Raw genomic sequence first — 14,167 nt, forward strand, 5'->3', positions numbered from 1 at the left:
ATATATATATATATGTCAGCTATTGTTCTTAACCTGGGGTGCATGAACTTGCCCATGAACCTTTAACAATGATATTACTTATTGTGGTTATCTTTAATTCAGGTTATCCTTAACTTATTGGTGCCACTAAGATTATTTAATATATATATAAACGTAATATCTTCTAATCAAGCTAACTTAAAGAAAAATGTGAAGAGAGTTGTTCATTGAATTCCTTTCTGAAGAATGCAGTGGAAAAACAAAACAAAACAAACAAACAAAAAACCCATCATGCATAGGTCTTTGATAGTCAAAATGGCAGACTTCATCCTGTCAGCCATTAGTTAGTTCTCTCCCTAGCTAAACCTTTCTCATAGAATCTCAGTTTTTCTCAATATTCCCAAAAGATTCTGAGGGAGCTCAGCTGATAGCACCCTAATTATATTAGGGAAATGGGGAAAACAAGAAGAGTAAGAAAGATACTTTTCCCTGAAAGTAAATATGTGTTGCTGGGGAAGAGAAATCAGAAATTATCTCTATTTCTGTTTAACTTAAATTGGCCTGAGAGCAGGGTGATCTAGCTCAGCAGCTGCTGTCTCCTGAGTATGATAAATTAGTCCAGTTCTACATCCCAAGCAATAAAAATATAGCTGAACATTACTTAAATCTCACTCCTCAGGGTTTATTGGTAATATGCAAAGCTTGGATGGCCCACATTAAAAAGGAAACAAGCAGACATGTGTCAGTCAGCACTGCAAGCCACCCAAATTCTCAACCATTTATTTTGGTTCCTGAGAGGCAGAGCAATTCATGGGTGGTCGTAGGGAAACTTAGCTCTGTCCAGAATTACAGGTTAAGTCTGAACCAGTAGCTGTGGGTGGGTGGGTGGGTAGCATAGTTTTACACTCAGGAAAACAAAGGCAACCTTCTTTCTGAAAGGCACCAACAGACTCCAGGTGCTTTTACATACACCAACCATGAATAAGCTAGATAAGGATGCATATAGGGGTTTGGAATGGAGAACTTCCTGTTTGCTACTGATAAGACTTGGTATTTTAGAATGATTTGGTAAACCCTGAGTAATTCCTGGTCTTCCACTGCCTCTATTAAAAGAATAAATAATTTCTGTCTTGGTCTTTTTTGTTGTGACTCCCCAGGTGGCATTATTCCAATGAGGGATGGTGAAGGACAGGTGCTTCTCTCCTATGATATCATGGTGGCCCTTCTGTTGCTCCTCACATGGAGCATGGACGGAAACATATGAGTCTGTGCCAGAGTCTCTGACTGCCTTTTTCTCCTGTGTCTGTTCTTTCCTGATCTTAGGCAAATGAATATTCCAAAGACCTTGTGAGTTCTAATGGTGTGAAAGTCCCATCAGTGGTTGGAGCTGAATGGGAGCATTCTCAGAGAGGGCAGCCAGAGACAAGAAGAAGACTGGCCCAAGCATGTGTGTATTATCAGCAGGAAGATGTTTAGACAGTACTTTGCTAAGGTGAAACATAAAATGCTTAGTTAACAGACTTGCAAACTTTATGTTCTGAGAAGTTTAAGTATTAGGATTTCAGTGGAATAATACCAGTAGTTGTTACTCCTAATCTGTTAATGAGTGCTTGTGTTTTTTTTTATGTTTAGTCTTCCTTTGTATGTGTAAAAATGATAATTACCTATCCCATAGCTGAATATATATTGAGTACCTCTTCACTATCTCATTTTTTAGGGAACCCCCTAGACTTATGAGCCATAATCTAATTGACTATAATTAAAATTGCTCCCAGGTGGAGAATTTAATGAACCAATAAATGTGAGAAAAGGGAGTCTTTTCTCACCAGAGGTCAGGCTTCCAAGGACTAAACTCAGTCTAACTACATATCTAGATAGAGACCACAGAGGGATGAGGGTCCCAGCCCTTCTGGGCCCAGCTGAAAGGTCCCTCAAGGTTAGACATCATTCTAGCTGTTTCTGTCTGCTTGTTCCCTCTTCCCTTTGGGGGAAGAAATATAGTTTGGCCACACTGTCACTATGCCAGCACCAACAAAGAATCTATATGCTCCCGTTCAGGAACCTATAACTGAGTAGATAGTCTTAGAGAGTTGTTAGCATCTCAGAGAGGCTCTTGTAGAGTTAGAGAGATTTGTCCATGGTCATACAGCAAATAAAGGTTAAAGGCAGAATTTGAACTCAGGTCTTCTGGACTCCAAATCCAGGGGATCCTATCCACTATGCCAAGCTGCCTGCTGCCTTGCCAAACTATTATATCCTTCCCTTCTTTGAAGTAAAATACTATAAATTCTGTTTATCCAAAATTAAAAAAAACCCTCAAATTAGGGATTTTTTTCAATGCAGCTTACATTTAAGAGAAAGGACAAATGATAGTTAAGCAAGCTGTTAGTGGGCTTGACTGTAATTTGATAGTATGAGGATGGTACTAGATTGCCGAGGCCAAAGAATTCTTCAAGTAGGCAGCTAGTCAGTCAACAAGCATTTATTAAGCACTCACTAGGAGCCAGGCACTATGTTTGGAGATACAAAGAAAGGCAAAAACAATTTTTGCCCTCAAGGAGTTCACATTCTATTGAGGGAGACAGTTTATAAAGAGCTAGGTATAATATATACAGAATAGATTACAGATTTCCAGAGGATAAGGCATTAGCAGCTAGAGGGGACCTAGAAAAGCCTCCTTTGAAAGGGGAATTTGAGCTGAGCCCTGAAGGAACCTAGAGCAGCTAAGAAGAGGTAAGGGGGAGGGAAGAGAATTCCAGATTTGGCGGTGGAGGTGGGGTGGGACAGTCTGTACAAAGTTGTGGAGACCAGAGATGGAGTACTGGGGGCAGAGGTGGGGTGGGACAGTCCATACAAAGTCGTGGAGACCAGAGATGGAGTACTGTGTATGCAGAAGAGCAAGTAGGCTGTACAGTGGATGGTAAAATATGTGGAAGGGATGAATGAACAAGAAGATTGGAAAGATAGCGAAGAGCTTGGAATGCCAAACATAGGACTTTAGAGTAGTTCTTGGAGGTAATAGAGTCATGGGGTTTACTGAGAGGGGAGGGTGATAGGAGCAGACCTACATATCAGGGCAATGTCTTTGGCAGCTGAGTAGAGGATGGGTTGGATTGGGGAGAAACTTTCAAAAAATTAGACCAGATGATTTCTGAGGGTCTTTCCCACATCTCACACACACACACACACACACACACACACACACACACACACACACACACATACACGCACACAGAGAGAGAGAGAGAGAGACAGAGACAGAGACAGAGAGACAGAGAGAGAGAAAGAGAGAGAAATGAATGAATGGAACAAACAAAAAACATTATTACAAACAATAGACAACAGTTACCCAACAAGTCAAGTAAAACTAATGTATCACGGGTTCTTGAATAAAAAAAAGTAACCTGCTTTTTGGTAGTAGTAGCTATATTTGATTTTTTTTTTTACAAGAGATGTAGTAATGGGTTTTATAGTCTGAAAGGAGAATATTCTCAAGGGTGAGAGAGAATGTGATGGATTCACTTCCCAGTTGAAGTTTATAATATATGGCAGTTTTAGTGAGAGCTGGTATTTGGTCTATAAACTTTTGGAGTAGAACAATAGGAGTCGCTTGTTTCCAAATGAAGAAGAATGCGGCCTCTCCACATCACTACCTGTTATTAGTCCTTCTGGGGATAAACAGGAAGATTAAGTGTTTTCTTGATGTTTGTATTTGCCTGTCACGGTAATGTGCACAGGCTCCATTCCTAGAAACTTTGCTGAGCCCCAACAGCCCAGCTATTGTTTGTTTGCATTAGCCTTCAGATTGCCAGACCTAGATCTCATTCTCCCTTTGAATGGAATCCTAGTTATTTCCTTCTCTTGGTAAAGTGCTTTCTTCACAATTAGATACTTTACAATTGACTGCTCCACAATTAGCAGGTCTCTTATTTTGTGAAGATGTGATTTCCTGGCCTCTAGGGGCCCTTTCATCTTTTCTCTTCCCCCAAAGCTTCTATACTGCTTGTCAAGATCAGGGGCTCACTGGAATGAAATTTATTTTTGAACCATGAAGCAAATTTTGCAAAGACCCTTTTCACTATAGAGCAATGTTGGAAGTCACATGGAAATATTTAATCTTTAGAGGTCATCTTATCCGTTCCTCAGTCTCCAAAGAGGTTTTCTTTCTTTCTTTCTTTCTTTCTCTCTCTCTTTCCTTCCTTCCTTCCTTCCTTCCTTCCTCCCTTCCTTCCTTCCTTCCTCCCTTCCTTCCTTCCTTCCTTCCTTCCTTCCTTCCTTCCTTCCTTCCTTCCTTCCTTCCTTCCCTCCCTCCTTTCTTTCTTTCTTTCTTTCTTTCTTTCTTTCTTTCTTTCTTTCTTTCTTTCTTTCTTTCTTTCTTTCTTTCTTTATTTCTTTCTTTCTCTTTCCTTCCTTCCTTCCTTCCTTCCTTCCTTCCTTCCTTCCTTCCTTCCTTGTTTTCTCTCTTCTTTCTTTCTCCCTCTCTCCTTCCTTCCTTCCTTTCCATTTCTCTCTACCTCTCTTTCTCCCTGTGTCTGTTTCTCTCACTGATACCTCATGGCGCAGAAATGAGCTTGGGTCATCGAAGGCTGTGACAACAGAAACAAAAAAAGTTTTAAAAGGTCCTAGTAAGTTGCAAAGGCTCCTTTGAATACAGCTCAGTGACAGATCCTGTGACTGTCATTAGAGGACAAGCATAACCAAGTTCAGAGAGGCTTATCACCAGTTTGGCCACAGGGTGATGAATTTTTCATTCTCAGTATCTTCACAAAGACCTCCAACTAAGATACTGCCAGAGGGGTGAGAGCTGCATCTTTAGAATTAGTACCCACACTGTGAAACTGCATCCTTGAAGTACTGAAATGAGTATAGTTATCTATATCTGTGTTTTCTCCCTCTACTAGATCACAGGCTCTGTGGAAGAAGAGACTATATTTATCTAAGCTTTGTATTTCTCTTAATACTAAGCGTAGGGCTATGTACATTTAATAAATCTTGGTTGAACTGAACTGAAGGGATTGTAAACCAGGAAATTTGCTTTAAAAAGACTTTGTGATGGATAAACCACTTTATCTCTTTAGGGGAGACAACTCCAGGCATCACAGGGACTCAGAGAGAAATTAGAAGACACAGAATAATCTACTTGTCCTGTTCTTACTAACCTGTGCCACCAATCTTGCTAAAGGAAGCTGAATTTCCTTGTAATCTTCGGGAGGGGGTGGTGATGGGGCAGAATGATACTGCGTCTGATTTGACTTCATTCCTATAGCCTGCATTTGCTGATTTCTTTTTCCATCTAAAAGGCCTTGCTATCTTGTAAGAGATGACAAGACATAAAGGAAGACTGATTTTGAATGGGAAGTAGAAGTGGAACAGGAAAGGAGGTGGGTCCGTGGAGAATTAAAGATAAATAATAGCATGATTGCAGTCTACTATGGATATATAGCACCTTTGCTTGCAGATGAATTCTCATGCGGTACACGGCAGTGCTAAGTGCATGCAGCAATAAATCTCTTGAGCACATCAAGTAGTAAAGTGTGTGTTTCCTGTTAAGATCTGGACTCAGCTCCTTAGGCACCAAGGCAGGTGGTGTTCACTCAGCTGCTTACCATTTACAGTACCTTGTAAAACACTATCTTTAAAAGCAAAAACAAAACTCACCCAAAAAACCCCCCAAACCCTAGCATCCATCTAGCCTCCCTCATGCTGGGAAGGAAGAATGAGCTGCACAAAGCAGTCCTTTCATTTTCTTTCTAGCCTAGATAAGATCACAACCCGAAACTTCATTTATATAAGAGCTCTGATCTGCTGCCTTTTCTGGATGCTGCTGCATAAAGGAAAGAGGATATTTAGTGATTATAAAGTTGGAAAAAGGAATAGGCTGGCCATTCTTACCATTTAAAATACTGATCAAACTACCAAGCCTGATCCTGGAGAAGAGATGAAGAAATGTATCTTTCTTCTTTCAATAAAGGCATAAGTATATGCCGTGTTGGGTGTGTTGGTTGGTTTTGTGGAGCTGTTTTTTCTTTAATTTTTGTTACAAAGGAAAGCTTTCTGTGTAAGAGAGTGGGCAGAAATATTTTTGAAAACAAATGAGATTGATATAAAAGCAAAAAGCATAAATAAAACTTAAAAATATACAAATCAGAACAAGTGATCAACAAACAAACATTTAGCAACTGTCATGCGCTGTTGCTTGGAATACAGACAAAAAGGAAATCGCACCCACCCTCAAAGAACTTATTGAGGAAACAGCATACAGATATACAGTTATCCCTTCTACATCTTGGGGGCTAGGGGTGTGGTGCCCCCACAATCTTGAAAATCCATGTAAAATTTTTTGGCCATCCCTTCATACCAGAGAAGAAGTCTGAATTATCATGGTATCAAGAGATAAAATATGTTGACATTTTACAACACTAAATATATATTTTATGCATTTTTGAGTTTCTAAACCTTTTCTGTGTTTTCTGCTGGCCTTCTCATGTTGTCTGTGGCTTTTGCAAAACTCCCCCCAAATTCCCATTTAATTTCTTGTGCTGACCCGTGATATATCGAAACCTCAATGGGGAAAGTTGTGATGTGGAAGGGATGACTGTATAAATATATACGAAATTAAACTAAGTGGAGTCAGCCTCACTTGGGGGACCTGATTCATCAATATGACTGGTAGTTGGAAAAAGGCCGACAGAGCTTATATAAGCCATACATGGGGCTCATTGGGAAAGGCTTCATGTAGAAGGTGTTATTTTAGTTAAATTTTGAAGGAAACAAGAGATTCTAATGAGCACAGGAAAGGAAGGACACCAGACAGCCAGCACAAAGGCACATAAAAGAGAGGTGGAGTGTCTTGTGTGAGAATCAGCAAAAAGGCCACTTTGACTGGAGGATAGAATTCTTGAAGGGAAGTAATGTATAACAAAGCTAGTGAAGCCAAGCTCTCATCTGACTAGGCCATTTGGGAAGATGGATTTTACAAAGACCAAAGCCTAAATTTCTTGCTTTTGCAAGGAAACTTGGAATGCTGATTGAGTTCTGCTCAGGAGGAGACTTAAAATGTGAACTAAATAGGGCTTGTATTTTCTTTTTATATTTCATTGACCTCCACTCCTGTCTTCAATTCTGTTGTTATTGGGAACTTGAATGTTTACAGCTAGTACTTTATAGAAGTATGTCTTAATAATCCTGTTGTTCTGGTAGAGTTCATGATCAGGATCAGGAAACTACTTTTAACACTAGAAGACTGTTTTTTCTTTTCTTTCCTTGGTTCCTTCCTTCATTCCTTCCTTCTTTCCTTTCTTCTTTCAGCCCTTGCTTCTTCCCTCTCCTTCTCCTCTTCTTCCTCTCTCGTCCTCCCTGAAGGGGGCTGGTTCTTAAGGGGACAACCATTCTGTTCCTCATGTGCTCTGAAACCTGATTTGAGCAGCAATCATCTTGGCTGATAGACCCATAGAATGACTACCTGTGGTCCAGGTGCCTCAGGTTAGCCTAAGTCCTGGCATCCAGAGCATTGCAGGCTCACTGGGCTGTTTACCTAAAACAGTGCCCACAGACTTTTCACAACGTCTACCTCTAGGCTAAAACTAGGTGTCACAGTGATGGGAAAGAGAACTCCTCTGTACCAGAAGGTACATGATGGAGTATCCTCTTCTAATACTAGAAAGAGCACTGAGATTAGCAGGCATAAGAGTTAAATTTAAGCCCTGACTGCCACTTAATAGTATGACCCTGGGAAAGAGACTTGGCCTTTCTGAACCTCAGTTTTTTCCTCTCTGAAATGGGGTTATACATACCTATTACACAGGGAAAATTAATAACTTACAATTAAAGAGACCTTCAGTTTCTCAGGTACTTTCCTTACAGCAACACTTTAAGGTATGGAGTAGAATTCTCATTTTACAAATTGGGAAATGGAGGCTCAAAAGTATTAAGTGACTTGCCTGGCTTGGATATGTAGATACCAAGATTTTGTCAAAGGTCTCCCTCGACTTAATCTAGCAGCTCTACCATGGTACCATAGTGCTTCTCATCACAATATGAGCACTGTGTGTAATATGGTTTTGTTCAAATAAAACCCTATATTAGCGTGAGCAATTTTTATTTTCTCAGTTAGAGAAAGATCTCCTCCAATAGGAGCTTGTCTTCTGACATAGTCCTTCCTCCTCTTCTCCTTGTTAGCCTTGCTCTTAATGGCCATGTTTATCCTAGCCTTAGACATAGTTTGATCTGAGAGAGGAAGCTGTATCCCTCCCTGTCTACTTGTCACCCCAGCTTCTACAATGCTAGAGGTCTTTGTTTGTAACACCACATGTTATTTAGTCATTTGTGTCCAACTCTTTGTGAACCCACTTAAAGTTTTCTTGGCAAAGATACTTTTGCCATTTCCTTCTCCAGCTCATTTTACAGATGAGGAAACTGAGGCAAACATCGTTAAGTGACCTGCCTAGGGTCACACAGCTAGTGTCACAGCTAGAGGCTTCCTGACTCCAGGTCTGGAGCTCTATCAGCTGCACCACCCAGCTGCCCAACACCGCATAGAAAGTCAAAAGTCATAATGAAGGTCAGCCGTTTGATGTCTAAGAAGTAAATTGTTTGACTTACAGTGTTCCAAACTGTCAGTCAAACAATTTACTTCTTTTTTGGTGGGGGTGGGAGGGGGCATCTCGAAGGATTGAATGGAGTGGTTTGGTATTAGTTTTACTCATGCTTCTAACAATGCAAGTCCACGCTGGCTGTAGTCAGGATCTAGGTTCAAATGTGCCTCTAGTACTTACTACTTAGGTGACCTTGAATAAATCACTTAACCTCTCTGGGTCTCATTTTCCTCATCTGAGATACCTTCCAGGTCTAGATCCGTGATCTTACCCATGGCCTTTGGTTTGGCAAAGGGTGCCATTGTGGGTTTCTGGAACTGAATATTGAATTGATTATCTGAATTGGTATTGAAACAAAGCAAACTATAAAATCTTACATAATATTTTATGGTGCCAGAGCAAAGATGATGGGATACATCAGAGAAAGGAATATGGGTTGATCATGTAGCAGGAGTAAAGTATCACGGACTGGCCGCTGAAATTCTCCGTTCGGACGCATGCTCAATCAAGAGAGCTAACGTTGGGCTTCTTTATAATTGGTTTACTTCGTAATCCCATTATTTTATTTTATGCATTTAAAAACATTATTCTGTAAAGGGTTCCGGAAACTTCAACGGGCTAACACAAAAAAAGGGGGCAAAGAATTCCCTGTCAGGGTGGAGGCTGCCAGAATGCTGGGTGGAGCCCCCTGCTGGCGATTTACAGGAGGGCATGGACAAGGGTTTCATAGGAGAGAGGGGCATGCATATATCATGATGTAAATCATTGGAGGATATCCCCACACTGTTGAGAACATGGTAGAATCCAAGTAAATAAATGTCATGAAAGTAGGAAATAGGCATTTACTTAGCACCTACTATGTGCCAGTAACTGGGATAAGTGCACTTTACAAATATTATCTCATTTGATTCTTAAAACAACACTGGAAAGTAGGTGCTATTATTATCCCCACTTTACAGATGAGGAAACTGAGGCAGACAGAGGTTAAGTTGATTTGCTCAGGGTCTCACGGTAAAAGTATCTGAATCTGGATTTGAAATCAGGGTCTTCCTGATTCCAGGCCCAGCATTCTATCCACTGTGCCACAAGTTGTGTTTATAGTTGTCAAAGCACTTTTTTTCAACAACTTTGTCCAGTAGAAAGTACACTTATTATCATCCCCATTTCATAAATGAGGAACTGAAGCCTAGAGAAGTCAGTCAACAAGTATTTATTAAGCATTTACTGTGTATCTGCCCTGTACTAAAATATGAAGAAAGGCAAAAAGAGACCCCTCCCTCGAGGAGCTGATATTCTAATGGAGAAGACTGCATGTATATAAATGGGTATACATAAGATACATGGCAGCTAGGTGGTTCAGCAGGTGGAACACTGGGCTTGGAATCAGGAAGACTCATTTTCATGAGTTCAAATCTGTCCTCAGACACTTATTAGCTCTATGACCCTGGGCAAGTCACTTAACCCTGTTTGCCTCAGTTTCCTCACTTGTAAAATGAGATAGAGAAGGAAGTGGCAAACTACTTCAGTATCTTTGCCAAAAAAAAATTCCCCAAATAGGATCAGGCATGACTAAAACAACTGAATGACAAGAACAACACCAACCCAAAAAGACATATCTACAGTAGATGGAAGAAGAACTGAGTGGAGAAGGGCCTGGCATCTGGGGGTACTGGAAAAGTCTTCCTGAAGGATTTGAACTGAGTCTTAAAGGAAACCAGGGAAACTGGAAGGGTAAGTGAGGAGAGAGAACATTTCTGGGGGTCAGCCAATGCAAAAGCATGGCAGTGGGAGACAGAGAAACAGCAAATAGGGCAGTTAAGGGACTTGGCCCAAGTCATATGGCCAGTTACAGACTCAGGTCTTGCAGCTCTGAGTTCTGTGCTCTTTCTAATACATATAATAGTACACGAACTCCCCTACTTTGTGCTGGCATCCAGGAAGCAGAGGTGATAATTGACGTCTCCATAAAATGAATTGAAAATACCTCTCTCTTTAACACAGCCCAACTTTTGAGGGCAGTCAACTACAAGTGTGATGGGCATACTTTGCACTCATTTTTAATAACTCCTCTCGAGTTGGTTTGTGAAAAGATTCTCAGCTGAGATTCTCCCCTACCCCTCACTCCCACCCCAAATCTTTTTTTCTGTTTAAGTGTTCATTACAAGAAGATTCAACTTTCAAAGCTCGGAAGAAAATTCTTTCTTGGAGAAGGTTAGAGGTTAAAGAAGATGGAACTAAAATTAGATTTTTCTCCTGGCTTGGCAAGTGGGTGCGAAGCTCGAGCGATAGTCAGAGGCGAGAACTTAACAAATAACTTTAGAAAGGAGCTCTTCCACAGTGATTTGAGAGGTCTTTCTATGCTTGATATTTTCTAATCATTGACTAGTTCTTGGGGAGACACTTTAAAACTTGGAGTATCTAAAAGTTTGGAGCACTTTCAGGTTAACTACATGTGTTTTCCTGGATTGCTTTGAACTTTTGCTCCAGAGTTTATTTACTAATGACTGTATAAAAATATCAGCAGGCCTTTAGAAAGTTCAACAGTTGAGAATTCTAATATCATCTTTAATTATTTTCATTTAAAGAAATCAAAGTATTTCTTATTCATTCTCATAATATCTTGAAGACAATTTTGTTGTTGTCCAGCTTTGGCCCATTTGGGGTTTTCTTGGCAAAGATACTTTTTGCCATTTCCTTCTCCAGCTCATTTTACAGATGAGGAAACTGAGGCAAAGAGGGTTAAGTGACTTGTCCAGGGTCACACAGTAAGTGTCTGAGGCCAGATTTGAACTCACCAAGATGAGTCCTTCTGACTTCAGGCAGGGCACTCTATGCACTATGGCTCCACCTAGCTGCCCCTTGAAGATAACAGCTAGAGCATTTATGCAGCACTTTAAGGTTTGCAGACTGCTTTGTTGGATCTCATTGGATCCTCACAACAACCCTGGGAGGCAGATCTGTGATTCTATGACCTTTGGTTTGGGAAAGTGTGCCAATGTGGGTTGATAATAATTTATGGTTTGAAACAAGGCAAACTATAAAATTTTACATAAATTATCAGCCCACACAGTCACACTTTGCCAAAATAAAGGTATTGGGAAACAGAGAAAAGAATGTGGGGATGGCCAAGTGGCAAGGACAGGTGATAACTGATGGGCAACCCTTGTTTTACAGATGAGGAAACAGACTGGGAGAAATTAAATGGGGTCATAGAGCTAATAAGAGTCTAGAGTAGGATTTGAACTCGGGTCTTCCTGATGCCAAACCCAGCACTCTATCTACTATACCACCATACTGCCCTAAATGTCAATAATGTTGGGAAAAACATGGTGGTCCTGGTCCCTGGAGGATGGAGGCCATCAATATAGGCTAGCATTCAGAGATTCTCTTTGAGTATCAGATAGTACCTGGAAGGCTAGGTTCCCCTACCTCCAAGAAGAGGGGAAACCCCAGCCCTAGTCCTGGCCCTATCTATAACTCCTTAAAAGGACTGGGATTGGAGGTCTTCCTAAGTGACATTACCCTCCTGGCCCTGGTCCTGTGTTGGAGAATGAGAGAAGAATGAAATGCCTGCCCCTGTCATGGGGTCAGTGCTGAGGGCTAAGCCACTAACAAGAGAAAACAGCACTTGGGTGGGTCAGTTGCCTAGAATCAGAAGATCACCTTAGTCCAAACCCTGCCTCAGACACTTCCTTGCTATGTAATCTTGGGCAAGTCATTTAACCTTTGTCTGTGCCAGTTTCTTCAACTGTAAAAAGGGAATACCAGCAGCACTTATTTCCTAGTGGTGTTGTGAAGAAAATAAGATAACAGTTGTAAAGAGCTTAGCAGGCTACCTGGTATATAGTAGGCACTATATAAATGCTTATTCTCTTCTCTCACCATATGGACTATGAGCAATAGGACCCTTAGGAAACCTCAGCCTCAAGAACCCTCTTATCTGGGATTGCAAGTGATTTTTATTGGGAATATTTGGGATTGCTGTTTGCTCCTTCAAGGGTGCTGTTGTATTCTCCTTTCATTAAAATATTATACTTAGAAGTGGAGTACAGTATAGTGTGTCACATCCACAGAGAGTTCTGGAGATTTCCTGGGTCAAGACTTACAAGCCAAGGGAAGTCAGAAAATCCCTCAAGGGATACCCTATGTGTCATAAGGTTTATACTTTATGACATATTCTGTGCATTGAAGTATATGTATATATACATACATGTACATATATGTGTATATGTCCGTATCATCTGTCTATATAGCTGTCTCTATCTCCATATGTCTATAACTATCGATATCTATCTCTGTTATCTGTCTGTCTCCCTCTCTCTCTCTCTCTTTCTCCTGTCAATTACCATGTTTCTTTTTAACGCTACTACTAATTTCTACTATGTACCAGGTACTGTGCTCAATCAGGTTCATCATTCTGTGTCATACTTATTGCCATCCATAATATCTAATTTTACAGTTTCATAAATTAAAAGTAATTATTTAAGTATTTTATTAAGCATTTCCTATGTGTTGAACAGTATACTGAGCACTAGGGATACATATACAAAAAGGCAAACCATCCCTGACCTCAAGGAGCTTACATTCTAATTCGGAAGATAGCATATATAGGGAGGTGGTGGCCAGGGAGAGGTATTTTGGTTCAGAGAGTTACAAGGATGGTGAGTGGAGTCATAGTGGAACAAAGTGACAAATCCTTTTCAGTAATATTGATTTGATTATGATTTCAGAATTGGAAAGGGGGTGGGGTGGCATAAAGGGTATGGGAGTGGTAGCGATGTGGCTGGTGAGAAGTATCCAAAAAGGAAAATGAAGTGCGGTTGGAGGTGGCTTAGATGTAGGAGGTCATGTCAGGCGCTCACTAATCAGGACAGGTAGCCTAAAGTAGGACAGCTAGGTGGCATAGTGGATAGAGTGCCTGACCTGGAATTGGGAAGACTCATCTTCCTGAGTTCAAATCTGTCTACAGATACTTACTAGCTGTCTGACCCTGGGAAAGTCACTTTATCCCGTTTGCCTCAGTTACCTCATCTATAAAATGAGATGGAGAAAGAAATGGCAAACCGCTCCAGTATCTTTGCCAAGAAAACTCCAAATAGGGTCACAAAGAGTCAGACACAATTGAAAACGACTGAACAACAAGCCGTAGAGTGGGAGTTCCAGAAATGAAAGAGTTAAGTTATCCAGGTTCTGGTTTCTGGTCTGGCCATCAAGAAGACTGCTAGAGAATAAAGTGAAATATTTTATGTGGGCATTTTCCTTCCCCACCTACACTTACACATCCACCATCCTAGTTCAGACCTTCATCACCTCCCTTCTGGATTACTACAATACCCTCCTAAATGGTCTCCCTGTCTCAAGTCTTCTAAAGTACAGGTCTAACCATGTCACCTCGATACTTAATGAACTCCAGAATTTCTCTTATCTTTAGGATATCAGACTCCTATTCATCATTTAAAGCTTTTTACAGCCTGGCCTTTTCCTATCTGTCCAGTCTTTGATGCGCTCTACGCTCCGGCCATTTTGTTTCTCACGTGGGATGCTCTATCTTCCATCTCTATGATTTTGCACTTACTGTCTCTCATGCCCAGAAT

Source organism: Trichosurus vulpecula, chromosome 2, assembly GCF_011100635.1.
Source record: "Trichosurus vulpecula isolate mTriVul1 chromosome 2, mTriVul1.pri, whole genome shotgun sequence".
Taxonomy (NCBI): domain Eukaryota; kingdom Metazoa; phylum Chordata; class Mammalia; order Diprotodontia; family Phalangeridae; genus Trichosurus; species Trichosurus vulpecula.